At 43.7% G+C, this 22,235-nt stretch overlaps 1 protein-coding gene across 4 annotated transcripts in view; it reads right to left on the reverse strand.

The window, feature by feature from the left end:
- OSBPL5 (oxysterol binding protein like 5) overlaps positions 1-22,235 on the reverse strand; it is a 213,846-nt gene that overhangs the window by 120,210 nt on the left and 71,401 nt on the right. Inside the window, exon 1 of one of the 4 annotated variants that reach the window (XM_054027033.1) lies at positions 16,124-16,142. The exons of 2 other annotated variants lie outside the window; for them this stretch is intronic. The gene's annotated coding sequence lies outside the window, so the exon portion shown is untranslated. Of the gene's footprint in view, positions 1-6,711; positions 6,731-16,123; positions 16,143-22,235 lie in introns of those variants that run through there. One more of the 4 variants, XM_054027034.1, reaches the window with a different exon arrangement.

Below are 22,235 nucleotides of genomic sequence, written 5' to 3' on the forward strand. Positions count from 1 at the left end.
TGGTAAGCTGTTCCAATGGTGGTGAAAATTCCAGTCTCTTGCTTTCTTGTCTCCTCTTTCATACCCAAACAAGCAATCTAAACATCAGGGGTCTTAACAAGGGAGGGTTGGATAAGCCAGGCCAAATACATTTTAAGGAAGTGCATCTATTTTTGAAAAGATCCTTATAAGTCCCTGGTCTAGTGTCTCAGATTTCTGGACTCTGTTATATACAAGCACCCCTTGTAAAGTAGTAGTTTATGTCCAGCACGCCAACTACACTTACTTTGAAGTGGTAACCATCCATCAGATTCGAATAGAGATTAACACATATATATCTTTCATAAGCCTCACTAAAGCATCACGTTTTCCCATCCCAATGGCTAAAGGACCACACTGCAGTTGTTTCAGTTCCAGATTTAAAATGACATTTTCTAGGGGAGAAAGCCTGCAAAGCACATTTAGGGTGGAATTCATCCTGTATTACCCAAATCCAGAGGAACTGGGCTCTGTGCAGAATTCTGCAGGGGTCGGGGGCTGGAATCCTCAGCCCCAGTACAGCCCCTCCCCCCCGCAGCATACTGGCACTTGCCCTTTGTTCCAGTGTTTTGAGGCTGCTGCATGGATCTACATAAACTTGGATGTATTGGCCCCTCCCCGTGCCCACTCAATCACTCCTTCCACACCAGCCTATTCAGAGCAGATCCAAAGCTCAGCTATGCAGCAGTCAGAGCTAGGGGAAGACTCCCTCTGTGGTGATTTCTCCCTCTACTCCCCAGGGAGGGCTAAAAGGAGATTTCCAGGTGTAGAGAACCTTGCGCAGGAGGGTGAACTCACCCGTAATGATCACAGCTCGCACACACACTTGACTTTGCTGTTTTCTAGCTATCCAAATAGTTACTACAATAGCACTATTGCTGTCTGCTCAGTTACTCCGGGAGAGCATCCTGTGAGTGTGCATTCTTGTGCGCCTGCTGGCAGCTGCTACTTTCATGGAGCTGGAGGAGCTAAGTCATTGTGTTAGTTATCAACCATAAGCAAAAGCCTGTGAGGATCACAGAAATAATGCAATTATAATGCACTGCACATTTTGCTGCTGAATTCATTTAGATGAGAAAGGAAGGCCCTCAAGTGACTTAAATATGCTCTGCACAGATTACAAACTCTCTTGTTAACAGTATCCAATATATTTCAGTGGTTATTATCTGGAAACATCTGACTCCTAGGGCCTGGATCGGGTTCTCACTTACACCACTCTTATACTGGGTAAATCTATGGGCTTCATTGGAGTTACTCCTGACTGACACCAATGTAAGCAAGAGCAGAATCTGGCCCCCAGACTCTCAGGTAAAAAGATGGCAATACAACTCTTTAAAAAATACAAAGCTGAAAGCAGTGCTAGATTTAGTGGGAGGATCGTTGATATCACTTTAAAGATTAGAGTCGAGCTATACTGGCCCAGGATTTTTATGTAATTAAATGGAAGGATTTAAGCAAAAAACTGAATAGTATCAAATTTTGCAACCATCCAAACCCTACAGCCTGGAATCTTCGGGTGTAGGGACCACAGAGCTTCCCGATGCAGGCAGTTGAGGATTTTCTGGGAGGAATCCCTGGCTCATCCAGCATAGCATGCTCTATGTCACCCATGCCACTTCCCCAATCAGAGGGGCACGAGCCAGTGGAGGCAGAGTGTGGCTGGAGTGTGCTGTGCTCCTGTAATCCACAAGAGGCCTGTAGGGGCCACTGTAGCAGGTCATAATTTATGCCATGGGACAGATTAGCCTCCATCACCTCCAGGGGCTAGGACAAATGCAAAGTGGGTTTGAAAAATTATCTTTGCCTCCCGAACTTCCTCAGCTGTGCTGAGCAGAGCCTTGGCCCAGCCAAGGATCTGGTCCTGACCCGTTCAGCTACACTCTGGTTGAGAGGAAGCAAAACACAAAGCAGACAGTTACAGAATTCCTTTATCACAACGTAAGAGCAGCTAGACAATGCTTTTCAATACAGATCACAGCAATTTATCAAAAAGAGATATGAGCTCACAGGAAACTCTTCCACTATCTCCACAGTGAAGAGGAAGCAGTAGGGGGAACTGGTGAAAGATGACAGACAGTTTGAAGTGGAGTCACACTGCACCCACTGTGTGGGTTGCCTGCCTAATCTTTTTTCTATTGCAGGAAAAGGACTTTAAGATTACAAAATAGGGGACGGTTGTGGCTGCTGCACTATCACTTTTAGCAGGAACAAAGCACATCAAATGAATATAACATCAGTGATCTAAGGCTAGATTCTGCACTGCTGTAAACTGGAATAGCTCCAAGAACTCCACTAGAGCGATGCTGATTTACACTAGCTGAGGATCGAGCCATTACAGTCACACTCAAATAATCTGGACCAAAAGGGAACCATAACAAAAAGATCTAGAATGTTCTAATAGGGGCAGGGGAGGGCAAAGCTGACAGTTCATTCTGGGGACAATTTGGTCTATAGTACAAAAGCATACTATAGAGATGCTGTTGTTTAACAGTTCCAAACCCAGCACAATTTAGAGTTTATATATACAGGACACAGACACAGACACACACACAGACACACACACACACACACGTATGTATGTATTTATAGGCACAAAGACTAAAAAAAGACTTGATGGGTTTTGGAGAGAAAAGGAAAGGAAGGAAAGAATAAATAACCCTGGTGTGAGGCAGTCCCCACAGACCATAATCATATTCAGAGCGGCAGAGGGTCTAACCCAGAGTCTGTGGGAACATAGGATTAAGAGCTAACATTCCATGGCTGTGTATATACTGTCTACTCTGCATACATATGGCATAAACACAGATTTCTACTACCAGAGCTAAAAGAATCTCCCTTAATTATTTATCATTCCCATCGCAGTAGTTAGTGGCAGGTACAGAATTCATGCCTCCTGAGTACTAGTCCAGTGCTCTGTCCACTATGACATATCATATGCCTCTAAGTATTGTTCTTACAAAAACCCATAACAAACAACTTGGTTTCAGCAATAGTGCTAGTCACTGTACAAGTATACAGTAAATAGCAGTCCCGGCCCTATTACTGGGGTTATAATAGCCTCCGATACCTAAACAGGCCTGATTCCATTCAGCAGAGGGCAGCAGTACACATACACAACAAAGAAGTGGCGAGTCTATTGTGCTGATAGCTTGGGTGAAGCCAGAGAAAGCTGAACAAGAAGATACTTTAATTTTAACTTCATCCTCTAGATTCTCAGCAAGAATAATAATGCAGTCGACTCTTATCCTTAAGGAAAGCTCTGGATATATTGTAGCACGTATTGTAACAATAATGGCAGTGCTTTGCACTCATAGGCCCTTTCCTCTGAGGCTCGCAATGTGCTTTTACAGACATTAATGATGGGATTTAGGTACATATTATTGCTATAATATCCATTTTTACAGATTGATAAACTGCAGCAATGAGGGATTAAGAGTGAGATTTCCAAAAATGCCCCACTGTTCCCCTACTCTGCTCCAACTGATTTAAAAGAAGCAAAATTAGGCCAACACTGAGCACTTTTGAAAATCCCATTTTATGGGTCCAGATTGTAAACTCAACTGCATGTAAGGGTTAGATCAAGGAACTTAAGGGACTCCTTTACTCCTTGCATGGGCCACCCACATTGCCAGAACCTGCAAGAAGGGAGAGCAGCACCAGCCAGCCTGCCAGTGCTACTCCCATCCTCAAAAAGACAGGTGGGGAATATGCAAGAAGGAGCAAGGGGTGGGCAGAACCATAGCTCCAGCCTGTGCACTGGAGCCAGTGCAGAGGGGAAAGTTATCTGAACCAGCAAACGAGCTGCAACAGATCACTTCCCCCCTGAAACATAGAGGAAGCAGCAGAGATCAGATTATGCACCGAGCCTTAGTGAGCTGGATTGTAGGGTTACAAACCAGCTACAAATGTCTTGCTTGAAGTCAATGGCTTTGAGCAGTTCTAACTCCCAGTACCATGCTCTGACTATCTGGCTACACCCCTAGTAACATATAATGACACATATACAATGTCTAGAAAATATCATCATCATGAGTCAACAGCAAAGATGATCTTTATTTGTGAAGATCCAAGATCTGAATATGCAAACTGAATATGGAAATGAGCACAAATAATTCTTTTTAAAATGTCTGGTGTTGAGAGAAGGAAAAAAGCTTGGTAAGCAAATGTAAAGAAGTATTTCCAATGGGGAGAGTGCAATACAGAGTGTGTGGCAAAGTAATTTGTTTACAGTTTGGAAAGTGAAAACGCATTGCTCAGCCATGACCTTGGCAGTCTTGATGTTTTGTGGTAAGACAGGTCCAGAAATGCAGCCTTGAAATGATAGTAACAGTAAGTATATATGTGAATTAAATAGAATAGAGGTGTCACTAACTCAACAAGTGGAATCCATTAGGTTCTGTAAACATTATTTTCCTCACCAGCCACTCAATGTAATTATTTCAACAAACCAATCAGCTGATCCCAGTACCATCAGTAACACAGTAAAATGCATCTCCAATAGGACAGCATTGTAGTCATCCAAATGCCCTGTCTTTTCTTCTCCATTAATCACACCACACCTTCCAAAATGTCATAACTTATGTTACTTAGGGGTGTGAATAAACCACCCCCCTGAGCAACATAAGTTACATCAACATAAGTGCCCATGTGCACAGTGCTACGTCGGCAGGACAGCTTCTCCCACCGGCATAGCTTCTGCCGTTCGCAGAGGTGGTTTTATTATGCCGACGGGAGAGCTCTTCACCAGACATGCTGCAGCACTGTACGTGTATATGTGACCTAAGACATGATCTACATACAGTTTTTGTAGCTGTATAACTATGTTGGTTAGGGGTGTGATTTTTGACCAAATGTAGTTCTACCATTACAACCCCGAGTATGGATGTAGTTATGCTGATACAATGATACCTTATACCAGTAGAACTTATTTCCTTTTCCCATACGGGAATAAGCTATACCAGTATAAGAACATTGATTATGGTATAATTGCATCCACATTGGGGGGGTTGTCCTTGTTAACTATAATTTTAAAGTTAAAGCAGTACACCTTTTATGTGTACCCAAGGTATGGGTTTATTCTAGGTCTGATTCTGCTTTCCTTGAAGTCACTGGCAAAACTCCCAATTATATGAGTGGGGGCAGCTTATAGATTTAGGGAAGAACCAGGGCAAAGGGACAGTGGAACTGAATGAGATTTTTGTCTGAGTGAAAAAATCCCAGTATCAGTCGTAAGCTACTTAACAAATAAATAACCTCTCTATCCCATATCGACAGCTGGAAATTTACCCAAATTATTTAGAAGCAGAGGGCAGTCACAAGGCCAACCATTTATAACATATTAACTTAACGACAGTATCAATTAATGAAGCTAATTACAACATACAGCGGCTAGGGTATTTATAAATCCCTCATACACAGTATCTGCCAGTCAACAGTTTTTAAACACAACATTAGAAATGTTCAAAGAACCTGGCTTATTACCATGATGCTGCATCTGATTTTAAAGGGGAAGGAATGGAAGTAATGAAAGGAAGGGTGGGTGAGAAAGAATAACTGAAGATAAAAAAAATATGGGGGTGTGATAAATGAAGGGGGGGGGGGGTTAGCTCCCCCTTTGATGGACACCCAGCCAGTCAGTTAGCTGTAAAATCCCTCTTGGTGTAGCTGTTCTCTGCTTGCTTTACCTGTAAAGAGTTAAAAAAGTCCCCCAGGTAAAGAAAAGGGCACCTGACCAAAGGAGCCAATGGGAAGGCTAGAACTTTTTAAATTTGGGACAGAAACTTTCCCTTTGTCTACTGTTCTCTCTGGGTTGCAGGGAAACGGAGCAGCAATGCTATAAGCAGGAATGCCGTGTAAGGTTTGAACCAGGTATGAAAAATTATCTTCCATACCTAGAAGGAATCATTTGGACAGGGAACGTTTAGATAAATGTGATCAGGTTTATTTCTTTATTTTAGCTTGTGGATCTCCTATGTGCTAAGCCCAGATGCTTTTGTTTGCTTGTAACCTTTAAACTAAACCCCCAAGAAAGCTATTTTGGGTGCTTAATTTTTGGAATTGCTCTTTTAAAATCTAGCAAAAGCCTAAATTCCAGATTATTTTCTTCCCTTTTGTTTTTAATAAAATTTACCCTTTTTAGGAACAGGATTGGATTTTTGGTGTCATAGAATCTCAGGGTTGGAAGGGACCTCAGGAGGTCATCTAGTCCAACCCCCTGCTCAAAGCAGGACCAAGAGGTTGAAGAATCAAGAATCAAGCATGTTGCTTGATTAGCTGGTCGCAACAGCTAATTTTCTTTTTCTTTCTCAGCTCTTCTCTGGTGTCTCTGTGTGTGTAAGGGCTTGAGGGTACCTACAGGGAGGAATTCCCAAGTGTTCCTTCCTGAGTCCAGGGGGTTCTTTGCATTTGGGTGGTGGCCGCGTTTACTAAGCCAAGGTCAGAGAAAAGCTGTAACCTTGGGAGTTTAATACAAGCCTGGAGTGGCAAGTATTAATTTTTAGAATCCTTGTGGGCCCCCCACCTTCTGCACTCGAAGTGCCAGACTGGGGATTCAGCCCTGACAGGGGGTGAGAGGGAAAGAAGAAAAGATAAAAGGGAAAGAAGAAAATAGAAAGGACTGAAGAAAGCATATAGTCTGAAGGGAGATTTAAGGAAAGACATAGGAAAGGCTATGTGCATGTGTAACCCGCATACCTTCTGAGTGTGGTGTTTTGTCCCATCTAGTGGCACGGAGACCACTTAAAGAGAAAGATAAAATGAGTCTGCTCCACAGCCTTACTTAACAGCTTTTAGCTCCTGCGGTAGAGGCTCATGCACTAAGTTCTAGAGGTCCTTGGTTCAATCCTGCCTGCTGACAACCGGGGTCTGTCGGTGTTACACGTGCAGTGACTCTGTGGGCAAGATAATTCACCTCAGAATGGAGTCATAGAGAACAATCTTTCTTCTCTCTCATGATGCACCTATGCAAGGATCACTGTCACTTTTCAGGAGCCATTCCGTGCATTTCCTTGAGTGTGTATATAGGAGGGCTTTCTGTTCCCTTCCTGGGTATTAGTCTCTCCTAAGATCCTTCAACCTTCAGATCTGCAAGGCTTCAAACCATAGAATCCCAGAAAGGTGGGGCTGGAAGGGACCTAAAGAAGTCATCTAGTCGACCCCCCTGCACTGAGGCAGGACCAACCGTAGGCAGACAATCCCGGACAGGTGTTTGTCAAACCTAATCTTAAAAACCAATGACAGGCATTCCACAACCTCCCTTGGAAGACTATTCCAGAGTTTAACTACTCTGACAGTTAATTTCTCCCCCTAATTTCTAACCTAAATTTCACTTGCTGCCGATTAAGCCCATTACTTTGTGCCCTACCTTCAGTAGACATGTGGAACAATTGATTACTGTCCTCTTTATAACAAACCTTAACAGATTTGAAGACTAGCAGGTTTCCCCTCAGTCTTCTTTTCTCAAGACTACACATGCCATGTTTTTTTAACCTTTCCTCATAGGTCAGGTTTTCTAAAGCTTTTACCATGTTTTTGGTTCTCTTCTGGACCCTCTCCAGTTCGTTCACATTTTTCTTAGAGTGTGGCACCCAAACCTGGACAATACTCCAGCTGAGCCTCACCAGTGCTGAGTAAGGCAAGACAGTTACCTCCCATGTCTTACATATGACATTCCTGTGAATACACCCAGTATACTAGTCTTTTTTCCAACTGCATCACATTGTTGGCTCAGATTCAATTGGTGATCCAGAGACGACATGCACACACAGAGCTCATATTGGAGGGGCATGTAGGTATGGAGCATACCACACACAAGTTGCCATCATGTGTCTAGAATCTCAGCTTTCTTTCTTTCTTTCTTAAGTAAGTTTCTAGCTATGATGGATTTGTCTACACTTACAAGTTAAATCAGCATAGCTACATCAGTCATACACATCCCTGACTGAAAAAGCTGTGCTGACAAAATCCCCAGTGTAGATGTAGGTATATCAACTGAAGAATGCTTCTGTCGATTTAGCCAACATCATTCAGGGAGGTGGTGTTCCTACATATAACCTATGACTCTGGAGAACACTAAGAGAGCACAAACTGATGCTGTGACATCTGTCTGAGTTTGTAAAAAGCCCTGAGAGGTCTGAACTGCCACCTTCATCACAGTGAGTTTATTACTGTTATGCCCAATGATGATAAATTAATTGTCATCATTAACTACTTCACTGCTGATGGAAGCAAGCAAGAAAGAAGAGAGACTATCCTATTACGAAGATCTGCACAATCCACTGTGTGGCACCTCATTTTGGCAACTCAAGTAGGAAACACTTGGTTCATAGGAGAAACATAGAAACTTATCATTCCTTTCCCCCCAGTTTGAGCCTTCTGGATGAGTATGCAGCTGCATTTCTGAGTTCCCCTCCTTTGGACATCAGCAAGAGGCAAGAGAAGGGTAATGAAAAAGTAAGGTGGAATATGTACTCATGAATATTTCCAGGGTAAGTGAAAAGCTGTAGAGCAGCATGATGGCATAGAGAGCACTAGAACTAATAGGACCCCTGAACTGACGTTACAGTGAGTCAGCAAAAATAACACTGCATCTCTTTGCAGGATTCTGCTTTTGACATTTACAGTATATCATTTAAAAAAAGTAGTTTCTTGGCTCACAAAAGCTTCAGGCAAAATACAGAAAAGTAGATCAATCTGTAGCCGGATTTATAGATTATATATGTATTGTTTACTTAAGAATCCCGTTATCACTTTGAGGGTTGACTAGGTTTGTGTTCCAAGATCAGGCCCTGTATTATTTAAATTATTATATAGTTGGGAACCCCGATACGCCCAGTTGCAACATTTGCACTATAGGAACTTGTTTATATTTACAAATAGTTTATTAACACATTTAGCACAGTCACAAACACCCCAACTCAGTAAGGTACATAAAAATACTGCAGAATGTACATCTGCACATCCATATACTCTCACCATCCCTTGTAGAACAATCTGAAATGTTAGCCATCATCTTCCTCATCACCTTTACCTTTTCCCTCATTACCAGTGGCCATCATTCTGGCACATCCCACGGACTACATCTCCTTTTCCCCCCTCCCTAGGCTGGGATGCAACTTTTATAATATGTTACACGGGTGCCGCTATGTTTGATGCATATTCTGTAAGGGATTTTTTCCTTTTCCTTATTTGTATTTTCTTACCTTGCTAATGTTGGAGTGTTTTTCTTCTGTAGTTTAATATATCAATGATTTCAACTTATTAAAATGTATGCCAATTTGTTACCATGGCCCTCTTGTGATTAGGTAGCTCATATACCTGTTATATACGTTAACTTGTTGCCATGACAGTTTTGTGGTTGAATCATGCACTTGTGGTCAAAACTTCCCCTTAAACACTTTATTTTTGGCTCCCCAATACTTGGGGTTTCCTTTGGCTATTTATCTGTGGTTTATTTGTTCGAAGGTCAGAGGCCTCAAGCCTTAAGCTAACTTGCTGAAGCTAATGTCTTACATGACACAGGCCTGTAGGTTTCTTGCATTACTGCTGGATATAATGCAAAGCAGAATATAATGCAAAGCAGTAAATACAATAAAGGCAAACTAGCCCACTGGGCTACAAATCTTTCCTTGTAATTCATCTATAAGGAACAAGGCAAATCCCTGCAACAGTGAAAAAAAAGTATTCAGTGAATTTTGCAAAGGTCCCAGCCATACCGAGTTTGATAGAAACCTGTCAGTTGAGCTACACTGAGAAAAGGTGCAAGCACCATTTGCCAAGCAGCTTGGAAGTTATTTTCTAGAGGACAGTTTTCCAAGCATCAAGTGGGTCAGACAGTTATAGTGCATAACGTGCACATATCTTAGGAGCAAACACCAATGTCATAGCTTTCAACATAGACCCACTAATGTATTATTATTATTATTATACCTTCAAAAATAGTAAAATAGATATTATTCATTATCTCCCTTAGCAATATATACACAGATCCCTTCAGAAAATAAGTGTTTTTACATCTCACCCTGCTTTTAATGCATCAGACACTGGAAGTGGGTCCAAATTTCCCCCTGCCTGGGGTTTCCCTTTAAGAATAAAATGTAAGCGTAAGCTTTTGTTTGAATGTGGCTGTTCCTAAGGTTTTCCCCGTAGAACATGTTCCCTCTATCTCAGAGATAGGCTTGAATGTTGGAATAAGAGAACTTACCTGAACCAATATCAAAGTAAGTCAGCAAAAATAATCCTGCATCTCCATGGAGGATTCTAGCAACTGCCTCCGCAATTACACGACCACATCTGCAATCAGCCAAAAGGCCTTATTATTATCAATTGTTATTTTTGTTTATTATCCTTTGTATGGTGGGTGGATGTTGTATTTGTATTGCTGGCTCTTCTGTAAATACCTGCTGGCTTCTCCAGTTGTCATACACCAGCCTATTTGCTTTTGCATCATATCAGGGTTATATTGAGACACCTGGCATCATGTGGTTGGACACAATCTGACCGGAAAAGGTTTGAAAAACTCCCACTTGTTGCACAGATTTCTCATGAATAACCGCTGTTCAAAACTACAGGCGAGTAAGATAAAAATAACTGTAATAAATAATAATAATAAGCTAGCATTCCTATGATATTTTACATCTACAAAGCACTGTGCAAACAAGAAGTAAAGTGAGCATATAAACATCATTCCATATGCTTGTCAGTACACGGTTTGATGAAACCATAGTACCTGTTGAGACAAGAAGATCTTTCATCAAATCAGAAATTTCAGCAATCTCAGAGACTCTTGCCTGGGGAGGCTGCTGAAACCCATGTGGGAGGCTATGTTCACAAGGAAAGCTGCATGAAAGAACATCTCCTAGAGTCTAATGACTGCCCCTTGACAGGAAACTATACAAACAAACGTGATCCTTAGTCTAGGGGTTCAGAGCCTGTACCTATTTACTCAACAACAGAGTACAGAAGAGGGCATGTGAAGACTCTGGGTATGTCTACACTGCAATCAGAGGGGTGAGTGCAGCACTTGTAGACATATCCAAGCTAGCTTTTATCTACCTAGCTCAAATAACAATAGCAGTGAAGCTGTGATGGTGCAGGAAACTGCACAGGCTAGATGCTTGAATACATATCCAGAGTCCTGGGTGGGCTTGTACATCCCATGCGGCCACCTGTGCTGCTGCACTGCAGTCACACCTCTGCCTGCACTGCAGACCTACCCTCAGACATTTGCAAATTATTACCCCGCTTGCATTTGGTTATTAATAAATTATGCAGTTGTCCAAGGTTCAGAAAATAAAAAGGCACAATCCCCAACCATACTTGAAGTAGTTATACTCACACTGCGTGGCTGGCAACCACAGAAGCAACACAATCAAGAGCTACTCAGGACTTAATTTGCAGCCAGACTGTGGCCTGCCCCGTCTATATAACGGAGTATATAAACCCCTCACTAGCATGGAAGGGGTTAAGGACCTGCTTTGGGCTGTAATGGCCCTGCCCTCCACACCTGCAAATCGTGGCAGGACTGGAGGAGGAGTTAAAAGAGAGGGAACTCCTCTCAGACCTGGGCAACCGGAGGAAGGGAACAGGCTGTTGAGCCTCTCCAGCCCTAAAGAGAAGAGTGACAGACTGCAGAGCCCCTCCTCCCAGATACATGGTGCAGGACCACTGAGCAGAGGCGGAAAGAGGACTGATACTTATACTGGAACCTCAGTGGCCTCTAAAGTGGACAGTGATATTCCCAGGGTTTTTCCCTGCAGGTTTTTTCTTTTCCTTTCTTTTGTTTCACCCCATTTACTTACCGCGGGCTGTTCTGTGGTTTTGCAGGGGACCCCGAGAAGGGATGAGACTCCAGAGGCCTCAGCCAGAGGATGGAGCGCCAGCCCTCTACAATACCTGCTAGAGTGGGGGATAATTGGACTCAGATGTGTGTACTCACCATGTAACTCCTAGAGGGGGCACTCTATCATGGACAGCTTTGCGACAAGGTGCTCAAAGTACAATGCGGATTTCTCACCACTGCAGCCCCTACTAGCACCCCCTGGGGCATCAGCTACTCTCATGTGGGAAGGAATAGAAATGTTTCCATGCAGTGGACATGCTCCCTCGGAGTGTCAGGAAACCCCTGTGGATCCTGTGTGATGACATTAGGCAATAGAGGCTCTATTTAGTCTAGGAACTAGAAAGCCAGAGAGCACTACAGGGTCCCATCTGTGTCCAGCAGCCTCAATAGAGAATTCCCTTTTATAAGTTTCAGAGTAACAGCCGTGTTAGTCTGTATCCGCAAAAAGAAGAACAGGAGTACTTGTGGCACCTTAGAGACTAACAAATTTATTAGAGCATAAGCTTTCGTGGACTACAGCCCACTTCTTCGGAAAGCTTATGCTCTAATAAATTTGTTAGTCTCTAAGGTGCCACAAGTACTCCTGTTCTTCTTTTTCCCTTTTATATTCATTCCAACAGATTTCTGTCACTTCTCTACCATGATGGACCCTACAGATGGGAGTACTACACATGAAGGGACTTCTGGATTGGGAGTCGAAGTATATCACCACCAGCCAGCTCCTCTGGTAGGCTCTCATCTTTTCACCCAGCCCTCAGGTTGCTTCAGGCCCCTGCTGGTGGGGTCCCTAGAAAGCCAAATCTCTACCTGGGGCAGACCCATGTAAAACATTTCTTCCCCACTCGACCTATTTCTCCAGGAGAGGAGACTGGGTAGGGTTACCATATTTAGTGCCTCCGAAAGGAGGACACTCTACGGGGCCCCGGCCCCGCCCCCCCGCCCCAACTCCGCCCCCCCCCAAGTCTCCGCCCCCTCCCCTGCTTCCCGCGAACATTTGATTCGCGGGAAGCCTGAAGCAGGTAAGGGGGTGTGTGGGGGGAGTTGGCGTGGCCCAGGCTGGCCCCCCCGGCGTTTCCAGCCTGGGTCGGCTCGGGCCCTGGGGTGCCGGCCCCGGGCCCGGCCGAGCACCCCTGGCCCACCCAGCACTGCCGGTCCCCGGCCCGGCCCCCGGCCGAGCACCCCCGGCACTGCACCGCCGGTCCCCAGCCCAGCCCTCCGCACCGCTGTCCCGGCACTGCCGGCCCGTCTCCCGAGCCCCCAGCCCGGCACCGCCAGCCCGTTCCTCGAGCCCCCGGCCCGGCACCGCCGTCCCGGCCCCGGAGCCCCCGGCCCGGCACCGCCGGCCCGGCACCGTACTGCCGGCCCGGCCCGGCCCCGTATCGCCGGCCCGGCCCCGGAGCCCCCAGCCCGGCCCGGCCCCGCTCCGCCGGCCCGTCCCGGCCCCCAAGCCCCTGGCCCGGCCTGGCCCCACTCCGCCAGCCCGGCCCCCGGGCCCCCCGGTACCGCACCGCCGGCCCGGCCCCCGAGCACCCGCACGGCCAGCCCCGCATGTCCCGATTTTCCCAGACATGTCCGGCTTTTTGGGATTTCCCCCCGGACGGGGATTTGGAGCCCAAAAAGCTGGACATGTCTGGGAAAATCCGGACGTATGGTAACCCTAAGACTGGGTCTACTCTTTTGCCTTCTGCTGACCTAAGTCGCATGAAAGGTGAAGGGAGAAAAAAGAGGTGAAGGTGCTACTCATTGCAATAGCACTCCTTAGACTAGTTGTCTTCTTGGTCACACACTCACTACATCCTCAGCTTGTACAAGCCATTTGTTGATGTGCAGTGTTAGCATTATGCCATTCTAGGGCAATGACAACCCGTACAGCAGCAAGAACTGCATCAGGTGACCATCAAGGCCACTGAAATCTACCAGTGCTCACATGCTTAATGTTAAGCAAACGCGCAGGTGTTTGCAGGATCAGGGCCATAGTCTCCCGTTCCCAAATCCGAGTTGCTGTGTGTGAGTTTATGAATCTTATAAAGATGGAGTGAGGAATGTAGTGATGTCAGAGCAGGGAAATATGGGCCTACTGACATGTGAAAGGAAAGGGGCTGGCAGTGTTTTTGGCCTTATCCACAGGGCCGGATTTACATCTTACGCGCCCCTAGGCATAGCATCTTCAGTGCCACCCCTTCCTACAGCTGACCTTCATGTTGCACATACTTTTAGAGAGGTAAGTCGCCCCCAGAACGCCGGCGTCCCTAGGCACGTGCCTACTGTGTCTAACTGGAAATCCAGCCCTGCTTATCTATGAAGAATTAGGCCTTGATCCTGCAGTGGATAATGTGTGCATGGATGGCTGTGCCCAAGCAGAGCCTCGCTGGCTTTCATGGGGCTCCAGGCTGGTACAGCACTATACCCCACATGCTACCAGTTGCAGGATTGGGGCCCCACAGCTCAATATAATTCTTAAATCAACGCAGGATTTACAGTTCAACTAAAAACCACATGTAGCCATTTTCTGAATAACAATCAAGAAAATTTCATCCTGTACCATCCTGTATAGTTCTAAACTATAAGTATATTCAGAAATCTCACCTTGATGTAGATAGTTGAAGTGTTTTGATAGCACAAAGGAGAAATTTAAGGCCAGATCCTCAGCTGGTGTAGCTACACCAATGTATACCATCTGGAGATCTGGCCCTTAGATAATAAGATGAGAAAGATATAGAAGTGGGTTGGTTTGTTTCAATTTGGCTTTCTCCGCTCTTTCCTTGACAGACACACGAGAGACTGGTGGGAATTTTCAGTTGAAGGACATTGGCCCCACCACTCTCTGAAACCTTTCTGGAAGGTACAGAAGCAGAGCCAGACCATAACTATGCCACAAAAATACCTCTCAGGTAACTGCAGAGTTGCTAAAACAATCCAACCAGTGTGCTGCAGCAGCCAGCTGTGGTAGGTACAGCAAGGAGAACGAACAAACAAACAACATTCTTCGCACAATTTGGCAACTGGAGTCATTTCTCTTGGAGCCTATAGAGCATGAGAACTGTAAGGCAAAGCAGAATGATTGTGGCACCCCCAACAACTTAAGAAACTGGAGATCTTGTTATTAAGATACTAGACAAGGAGTCTTGGTTTAATTCTTGGGTGTGCCCTAGACTTCCTGCGTAACCTTGGACACTTTGTTTCTCTCTGTCTCAGTTCCCCAGGAATATGGGGAGAACAATACTTTTCTCCCAACCTTTGTCCATCTTGCCTATTGAGTTTGTAAGCTCTTCAAGGCAAGGATTGTCTCTCATTATGTGCATGTACAATACCTAGCATGATAGGGACCAAATCTTGGATGGGGCCTGTAGGTGCTACTGTAAGGTTAATAATAATAATAATAAATTGCCACTTTTGAACAGCCATGAAATTTCAATGGGAGTTTTCCCTGAGTAAGATCTGTTGCAAATCAGCAGTATTTGGCCCATTTAATTACTATTATTAATCTGCTCTATTTTTCAAATATAAACTAAGCCTCTTTTCAAATGACTTGGTACCCTGTATTCTGATTCTCCATTCCACAAATCTGTGTGAAAGTCATTCCCCCGGTGGCACAGGACTCACCACCAGCAAGCAGCCCCGTCACTCAGGTTCCATGTAGACATCATAAAACTGTTTGACTAGCTTTAATTTCTAGGGCTCAGTCATGCTACTCCTGTTCCCACAAGTGGTGCTTACACTCACAGGATAGTTATGCCAATGCTCACAGGTGTAAGGGTTGCACAAAGCTCCGGGGCTCTGGGCAGCTCCAGGTATGAAATTTCTCATGGATGAATGACAGTTCCTTCTCCAATCTCCTCCACAAGCAGTGGCAGAGTTGAGACAAAGGGGCCCACCTACCTCCTTCCTTCCCCACCTCAAGCCCTAGGAGAAAATGGGCTCAGCAGGCTCCTTGTTATTCCTCAGAAGTGACAGATGGGACAGCCCCCTCCTCACACACACAGGAACCCCATTTCCAGGGAAGGTGAGGGAAGCAGCTGGAGGAGATGCTTGGGGAAACTCAAGTTGTTGATGAGAAATTCCAGAGTCAGCTGCATGAGTGGTGGGATGCTGTGCTGTTAGGGAGATGGGATACCTGGTGGGTCCTGGGGTAACTCTGTGAGTGTGTGCAGTGGGTGCTTGAGAAGCTGAGTGCATGTGTGGTGAGACGGCTGGAGGATTTTGGGGCAGTTTGCTGGGTTGGGTGCCTGGGAGATTATGGCGCTGAAGCAAGTTTTTTCTACTCACCTTCTGTCCTGCCTGCTCTTTCCTGATGCCCACCTGCCACTTCCTGATGGCTGTAAGTCACCAAGTGGAGCAGTGGGAGAGGAGGCAGAGAGGCCATCTGGTTTTGCTGCTCAGCAGTGGCCCCAAGAATCCAGAGGAATCCCTGCTGGGGAATCCCTGCTGACTTTCTTTAGCCCTGCTGGGTGCAAGAGAATCCACATGGGTTTCCAGGCACGAGTCACATGAGATGATTTTCTTAAGTTCTGAGCTCCCACAGCTCCACTTTAACCAGGGGGTGCTCTGGGTGTTCGGCCTCTAGGAAAATCAGTCTCCAAGTGGTTATTGAGGATATTTGGGGTTTGTTGTTCTTCTTTCAGCATAACCAAAAACAAGCAGTTCCTTAGTCAGGAGTTCCTGTGAAAAGGTGATGAATTTTTGGTTGGCTCAATGCAGAGGCACCTCTAAGAGTCCCCTGCCTGCCCTTAATCAGATCAATATATGTCAGCCCCTAGCAGCCTGCAGTCACTCTCACAAACAGTTTGGGAATGTTCTGCTGACCTAGGCAACCACAAGTCCTGTCTTTATGACGCATCTGGCCCTGGCTAGATGTGATACAACGATTTCTCATCTGAAAAGGAGAACCAGGGGAGCCTCATTAGCAAATGATGACACCCACCTCAGCCATCTCAGACATAATAAAATGAGAAGAAATCCACCAATGTTAGGTTTAGGGAGAAATACAGCCACTGCTAGTTAGATGTGCTTCCTTTCCCACACAAAATGGTTCAGGGTTAAAACCAAAATTGAAACCAACTTCTGATTAGTCTGTACGTGGGTGTAGTCTCCCTGGCTTATAACATTAAATTAGACTTCTGACTTTGAGTCAGTGGTGGTTTGCTTGGATCCAGTCCATGTAGATTAAATCTTTACACCGATTTTGGAGACTCTTATTGAAAGTCACTGTCTACGTACAGAATATTATTATTACTATTAATTTTATTTCTTAGTTTGATTAGGGCCTGTTTCGGTAGAGTACCATTGTACCAGCTTCTTTTATTCTACAAGGGATTTCTACATTCTCCTGCCATATGCATGTTTACATCGGATGCTTTTCTGCATTTCAAAAGCACATTGACCACTGTAAGAAAAAAGAGAATAGACACCACCATACAATGGTTCAAATTTATTGATTCTTGAGCTCACACCCAGTTCAGTAACATCAGCAGTTTCGGGCCCAGTCCTGCACAGTCTTTCCTCATGTGCGTAGTCTCACAGTAGTCAATAGGACTACTTGCATCAATAAAGACTGTTTACATCAATAAGGGTTTCCAGGATTGGGCCCTTGAACCTTAAGTCTTCAGTTAGTACAGTCTCAATGATGTATTTTTAGCTTTTAAATAAGTGACTCTTCTAAATGCCGTGAAATATGCTTTTGAAATATCACAAAGGCAAAAATGACTCAAGCTTTGAATTTTTTGGTGACCACAGCACCACACACATACAAACAAAAAGAACCTGAATTCAACCCTACTTTTCTATTGATTGAGAAGCAAGCAGACTTGGGCATAGCTGCTTTGCACTGTAACCCTTGCCGCATCTTACTGCTGCTCCCAAACTCTCCATTAACTGCACACATTCAGGACTCCACATTTTATAATGACAAAGGAACCAGCAGCTCAACAGTTAGCTGGACCTTCTTGTACTATTCTCAGCCCAAAGTTGGATTAAAAAAAAAAAAAAAAAAACAGCCAAACTTCATTGGGCTATTTTTAAAATTGCTTCTTGTAAGGACACTTACACTTTATAACCAGGGTCCCGCATACCCTACCATTTCCACCAAAAAGTTGTCTCAGATTTCACGCCTTTCTGCAGAACTGTGTTTCAGAAACCAAGCTTTCGTTTTTCAAAAAAATATGGGCCTTTATCTGCAATTGTTTGGGACAACCTGCATAACGCACTTGGTGACTTTGCTACTTGTGAATAGCGCAGCCATTCTAGTCTCACACTGATAATCACCACCATAAGTTCCATACCTAGTCTATCTATCAGACGACTCTGCAGTTTATTATTATATATGATACCACTTCATATTTGATATATAGCTTCACACACACAACTTGGGGTGCAATACTGACCCCACTGAAGTCAATTGGAGTTTTGGCATTGACTTCAGTGGAGCCAGAATTTCACCCTTGCAGTCCAGTTCCTCTGGATGGATTTAATTAATTATTAGAGGCCTGATTCTCCTCTCACATCAGTTTTACAACAGTCTACCTCCATTGGCTTCACTGGAGTTACTCCTGATTTTGCACCAGGGACAATGAGTTCAGAATCAGGATCTAGAAGTATTATAATACATTTCCAGCCACTGAGATTACTATTACTATTCACTGCACTGTGCTATGCCACCATGGATGTATAATAAAAATAATAATGAAAAGAAGCTGAATGCCACATATGGAAAACCTTGCTGCTTCATGTCTGAAGAAATAACATGGGAGAGAGCAGGCAGCTTGGCAATATGTCATCCTTTCATTAGTATGCTAAACCTGGATGCTCAGGGTCCTATATGCGTCTAAAAATTAATTTCTTCCAAATATTACCCGTTCCTCACTTATAAATTAATTTGGCCACGGAAGCAGGATATGCACAATAGTGAACCATGTTTGCTGCTTGGCACAGAGTGCATTTGTGACTAGGCTTTGTTAACAATTTAGCCTATGTCGAAAAAGGAAACTTTCTAAATCAGAGTGATCTCAATTGCTAACTATAATAACAACAACGTTAAAAACAGTGGTCATCATATAACCACACCTGATACAACAACAGTAGCACAGCTCCACAATTGCAATTCTTAACGATCACGATCGTTCAGTTCTGTGCTAATTTATGTTGTCCTGAATTAGTCAAACACTGACATTCTCCCCACTATGTATTAATGCATGTGACACATTTCCATTTCATTACAGAGCCAATCTGTCAGAAGTGCCATAGCCTACTAGCCTTCAAAAGAACTCCACTGCACATACACAGAGAAATACTGTGGTAACAGGATAAAGAAGTAATGATAATGACAGGTATACTGAGCAATTAGTGTAAAAGTATCAGACTAGAGAGGTGCAGGTTTGGTGATGCAGAGATAGATACCTAAGAGACTTCATGAAAAATGAGGGAATTACAGCCAGTATATCTTGCAGTTTTGAGAAACAAGGAGCCCTGCAGCCATGCAGGAGTGTAAGGAGAACTAGTGTGAAAATAACAAGAGTTATCAGAAGGCAATAGAGAAGGGTCAGAGCCCAGAAGGTGTATTGGACAATGATGGAGATGGATTCAGGAGAGTGGCCAAAGGAGTTTCACCACCTTGTCTAAACACCTTGTTAAAGCTAATAAATCACTTCTCTCTGGATGTCTCTGGCTTACTTATGGCCTGATCCCACAAACACTTTCTAACAGGCTTAGTGCTTACTACTGTGAGTGTGGTTGTAAAAACTAAGTCCTTTAGAATGTTTGCAGGATCGGCCCTTTAGGCTCCAATTCAGGAGAGCATTTAAGCATCTGCATAAACTGATTGCTTTTTAAGAAAGCATTTAAACATATGTGCTTAAATCCCATTGACATCAGTGGAACTTAGCATGTGTCTAAAGTTAAGCATGTCCGTAAGTGCTTTCCTCAATAGGCATGTTTTCCTGAATTGGAGCCTTAGCGAGGAAATATTGCTTTGTGAAACATATGCTTCATTATAGTGAAATGCCCAAATTATGTACTAAATGTCATTTAATACATACGTTGGTCCTGCCTCAGTGCGGGGGGCTGGACTAGATGACCTCTCACAGCCCCTTCCAGCCCTACATTTCTGTGATTCTATTATTTATACTGAGAATGAATTCCTGTGGCTTGACTCTCCACCGCCTTGCACCTTGCCTAATTATTACCTCCATGCAAAGTGGATGTAAAAACGATACCAAATCTGAAAAGCAATGTTTTACACTCACTTTTTGCTCACTCTACAAAGGTGTAAATGACTTGCACGTGGAGAATCAGGCTCATTTTTCTACTAAAGAAAGCAATCAAAGTTTATCCATAGCCTTTATACAGATAAATCATCATTAAACATACATTAAATACAACAAAGCAAAAGCAAACTCCATGGAGAATCTAGGTTAATACCACAACGTGAGACTTTGAATTATTGTAGCTTTATTTTCTTGGTTAAAAAATGCTTCAGTGACTTAGGAGGCTAAATGCCATTTTCAAAACTGTTGCAGGTTCTTAGGAGCCTAAACCTCATTGAAAATCAATGGGACTTAGCTCTTTACTGTTTAAATCACTTTTGAAAAATGGCACTTAGGCTTCTAGAATGCTGAAGGACTTTTGAAAATTGTACCCATAGATCTTATGCATGTCTATTTCCCATGACAAGAAAAAAAGTGGGCAAAAGCATTTTTGTTTCCTTTAATAAAAAAGTAAAACTAAGCAATGTCTGACTTTCATTTGACTTTCCATTTATGTAAAAGCCAATATGAACCACTGAATGACATTTGAACACTACTGCTTACTCTGTCAGTTTCAATCTGTTTCCATTGGACTCCAACAACTGGATAGGCTCCCTCTGGAGGCTAATTCAAAACCAAATTCCTTGAAAAAAAAAATACAAAAAAATATAAATCCAGCCATGGACTCAAATCTAGTGGACAGACTGTGGCAGAGATCAGTGAGAATCCAAAACCCCTTCCCTGCTAGCTATTCTGCATAGGCAGATCCTGTACTTTTGTGGAATCCCTTGCCCAATTTTAGACTCAGACCTATTGGATGGTTCTGAAATGTTTGGTTAATTAATTTACATTTTTGCACAATTCTGGACTTTTGGACTCTGACCAGAAACAGAGCCTCAAGGGGGTGAAATACTGCAAAAAAGCCTATTTTGGTAAGTTTTTTTAATCCATATTTAGCAGTCTCCAGAGAATCTACAAAGCATCCAGACTTTGAAGTACTTATCCAAACCCTTTTGAGGTTTATCCTTCAATATCCAAGACCTTATGTCTTTGAAGCCAACAGAGTGCATCAGTTATTTTGATGCCTTCTAACATGATACTGATATTTATGTACATTTTAGAGTTTTTTAAAAGTGAGAACTTAACAGACTATGTTAACAGTTTATTTTGTGGTCAGGGTTTTCAACCCAGCCTGTGTTGACCTGATGAATGGAACAGGCATTCATGTTACAGTGTTCTGCTTCTGAATGCTTAAAGATCACACCATTCACTGATCAATCTATAAGAGGCTGAACTATTGTTATTAAAACAGAAAGCCAGGCACTCCCATCAAAGGCAAACAGCCTTCTCTCTCCAACACCCTTATTTTTCATCAAGCTATATGCTTGTTTAGACAGACAAAAGCTGTGTAGAATATTTTAAAATGATGCCAGCACCACAACAGACCAAATGCTAGATCTCTCGTGCACCCGGCAGTGAGTAATCAAAGCCAGACACTCCTTAGTTTGTTTACTATTAAACAAAGCCTATAGCTTTCATATATTTTCAGATCCACAATGCTTTTCTCCCCCCCGCCAAAATACTACCGACAAAAATAACCCATTAGAGATAGGTATTATTTAGAAAATAATGGAAAGTAATTCAATAATGGGACCATGGTTGAAGGAAAGTCATTGGTGAGAGCTAAAAATCACGATAGCGTCCCTTTTAAGTAGTCATTGCTGGAAAAAAACCCACCAGGTATCTGTGGCACCGGGCACTGACCTGAATGAAACTACGCCTATTTACATCAGCCTAGGATCTGTCCCTTTGTGTTTAGTAACGAACGGGGGCTATTTGAGAGAGGACTGATGTTCTGTCCTGTCCATGGAGGTTTATACACTGTCTGTTGCTATAGACAGACAGATAGGGAGGTTGCCTAGGGAGGTCGTGGAATCTCCATCTCTGGAGATATTTAAGAGTAGGTTAGATAAATGTCTATCAGGGATGGTCTAGACAGTATTTGGTCCTGCCATGAGGGCAGGGGACTGGACTTGATGACCTCTCGAGGTCCCTTCCAGTCCTAGAGTCTATGAATCTATGAATCTATATCATCTGAGGGAGTATTTGTTTGGGTTTCTAATTCTAAACCAAACAGGCAG

Source organism: Malaclemys terrapin, chromosome 4 (genome assembly GCF_027887155.1).
Source record: "Malaclemys terrapin pileata isolate rMalTer1 chromosome 4, rMalTer1.hap1, whole genome shotgun sequence".
NCBI lineage: Eukaryota > Metazoa > Chordata > Testudines > Emydidae > Malaclemys > Malaclemys terrapin.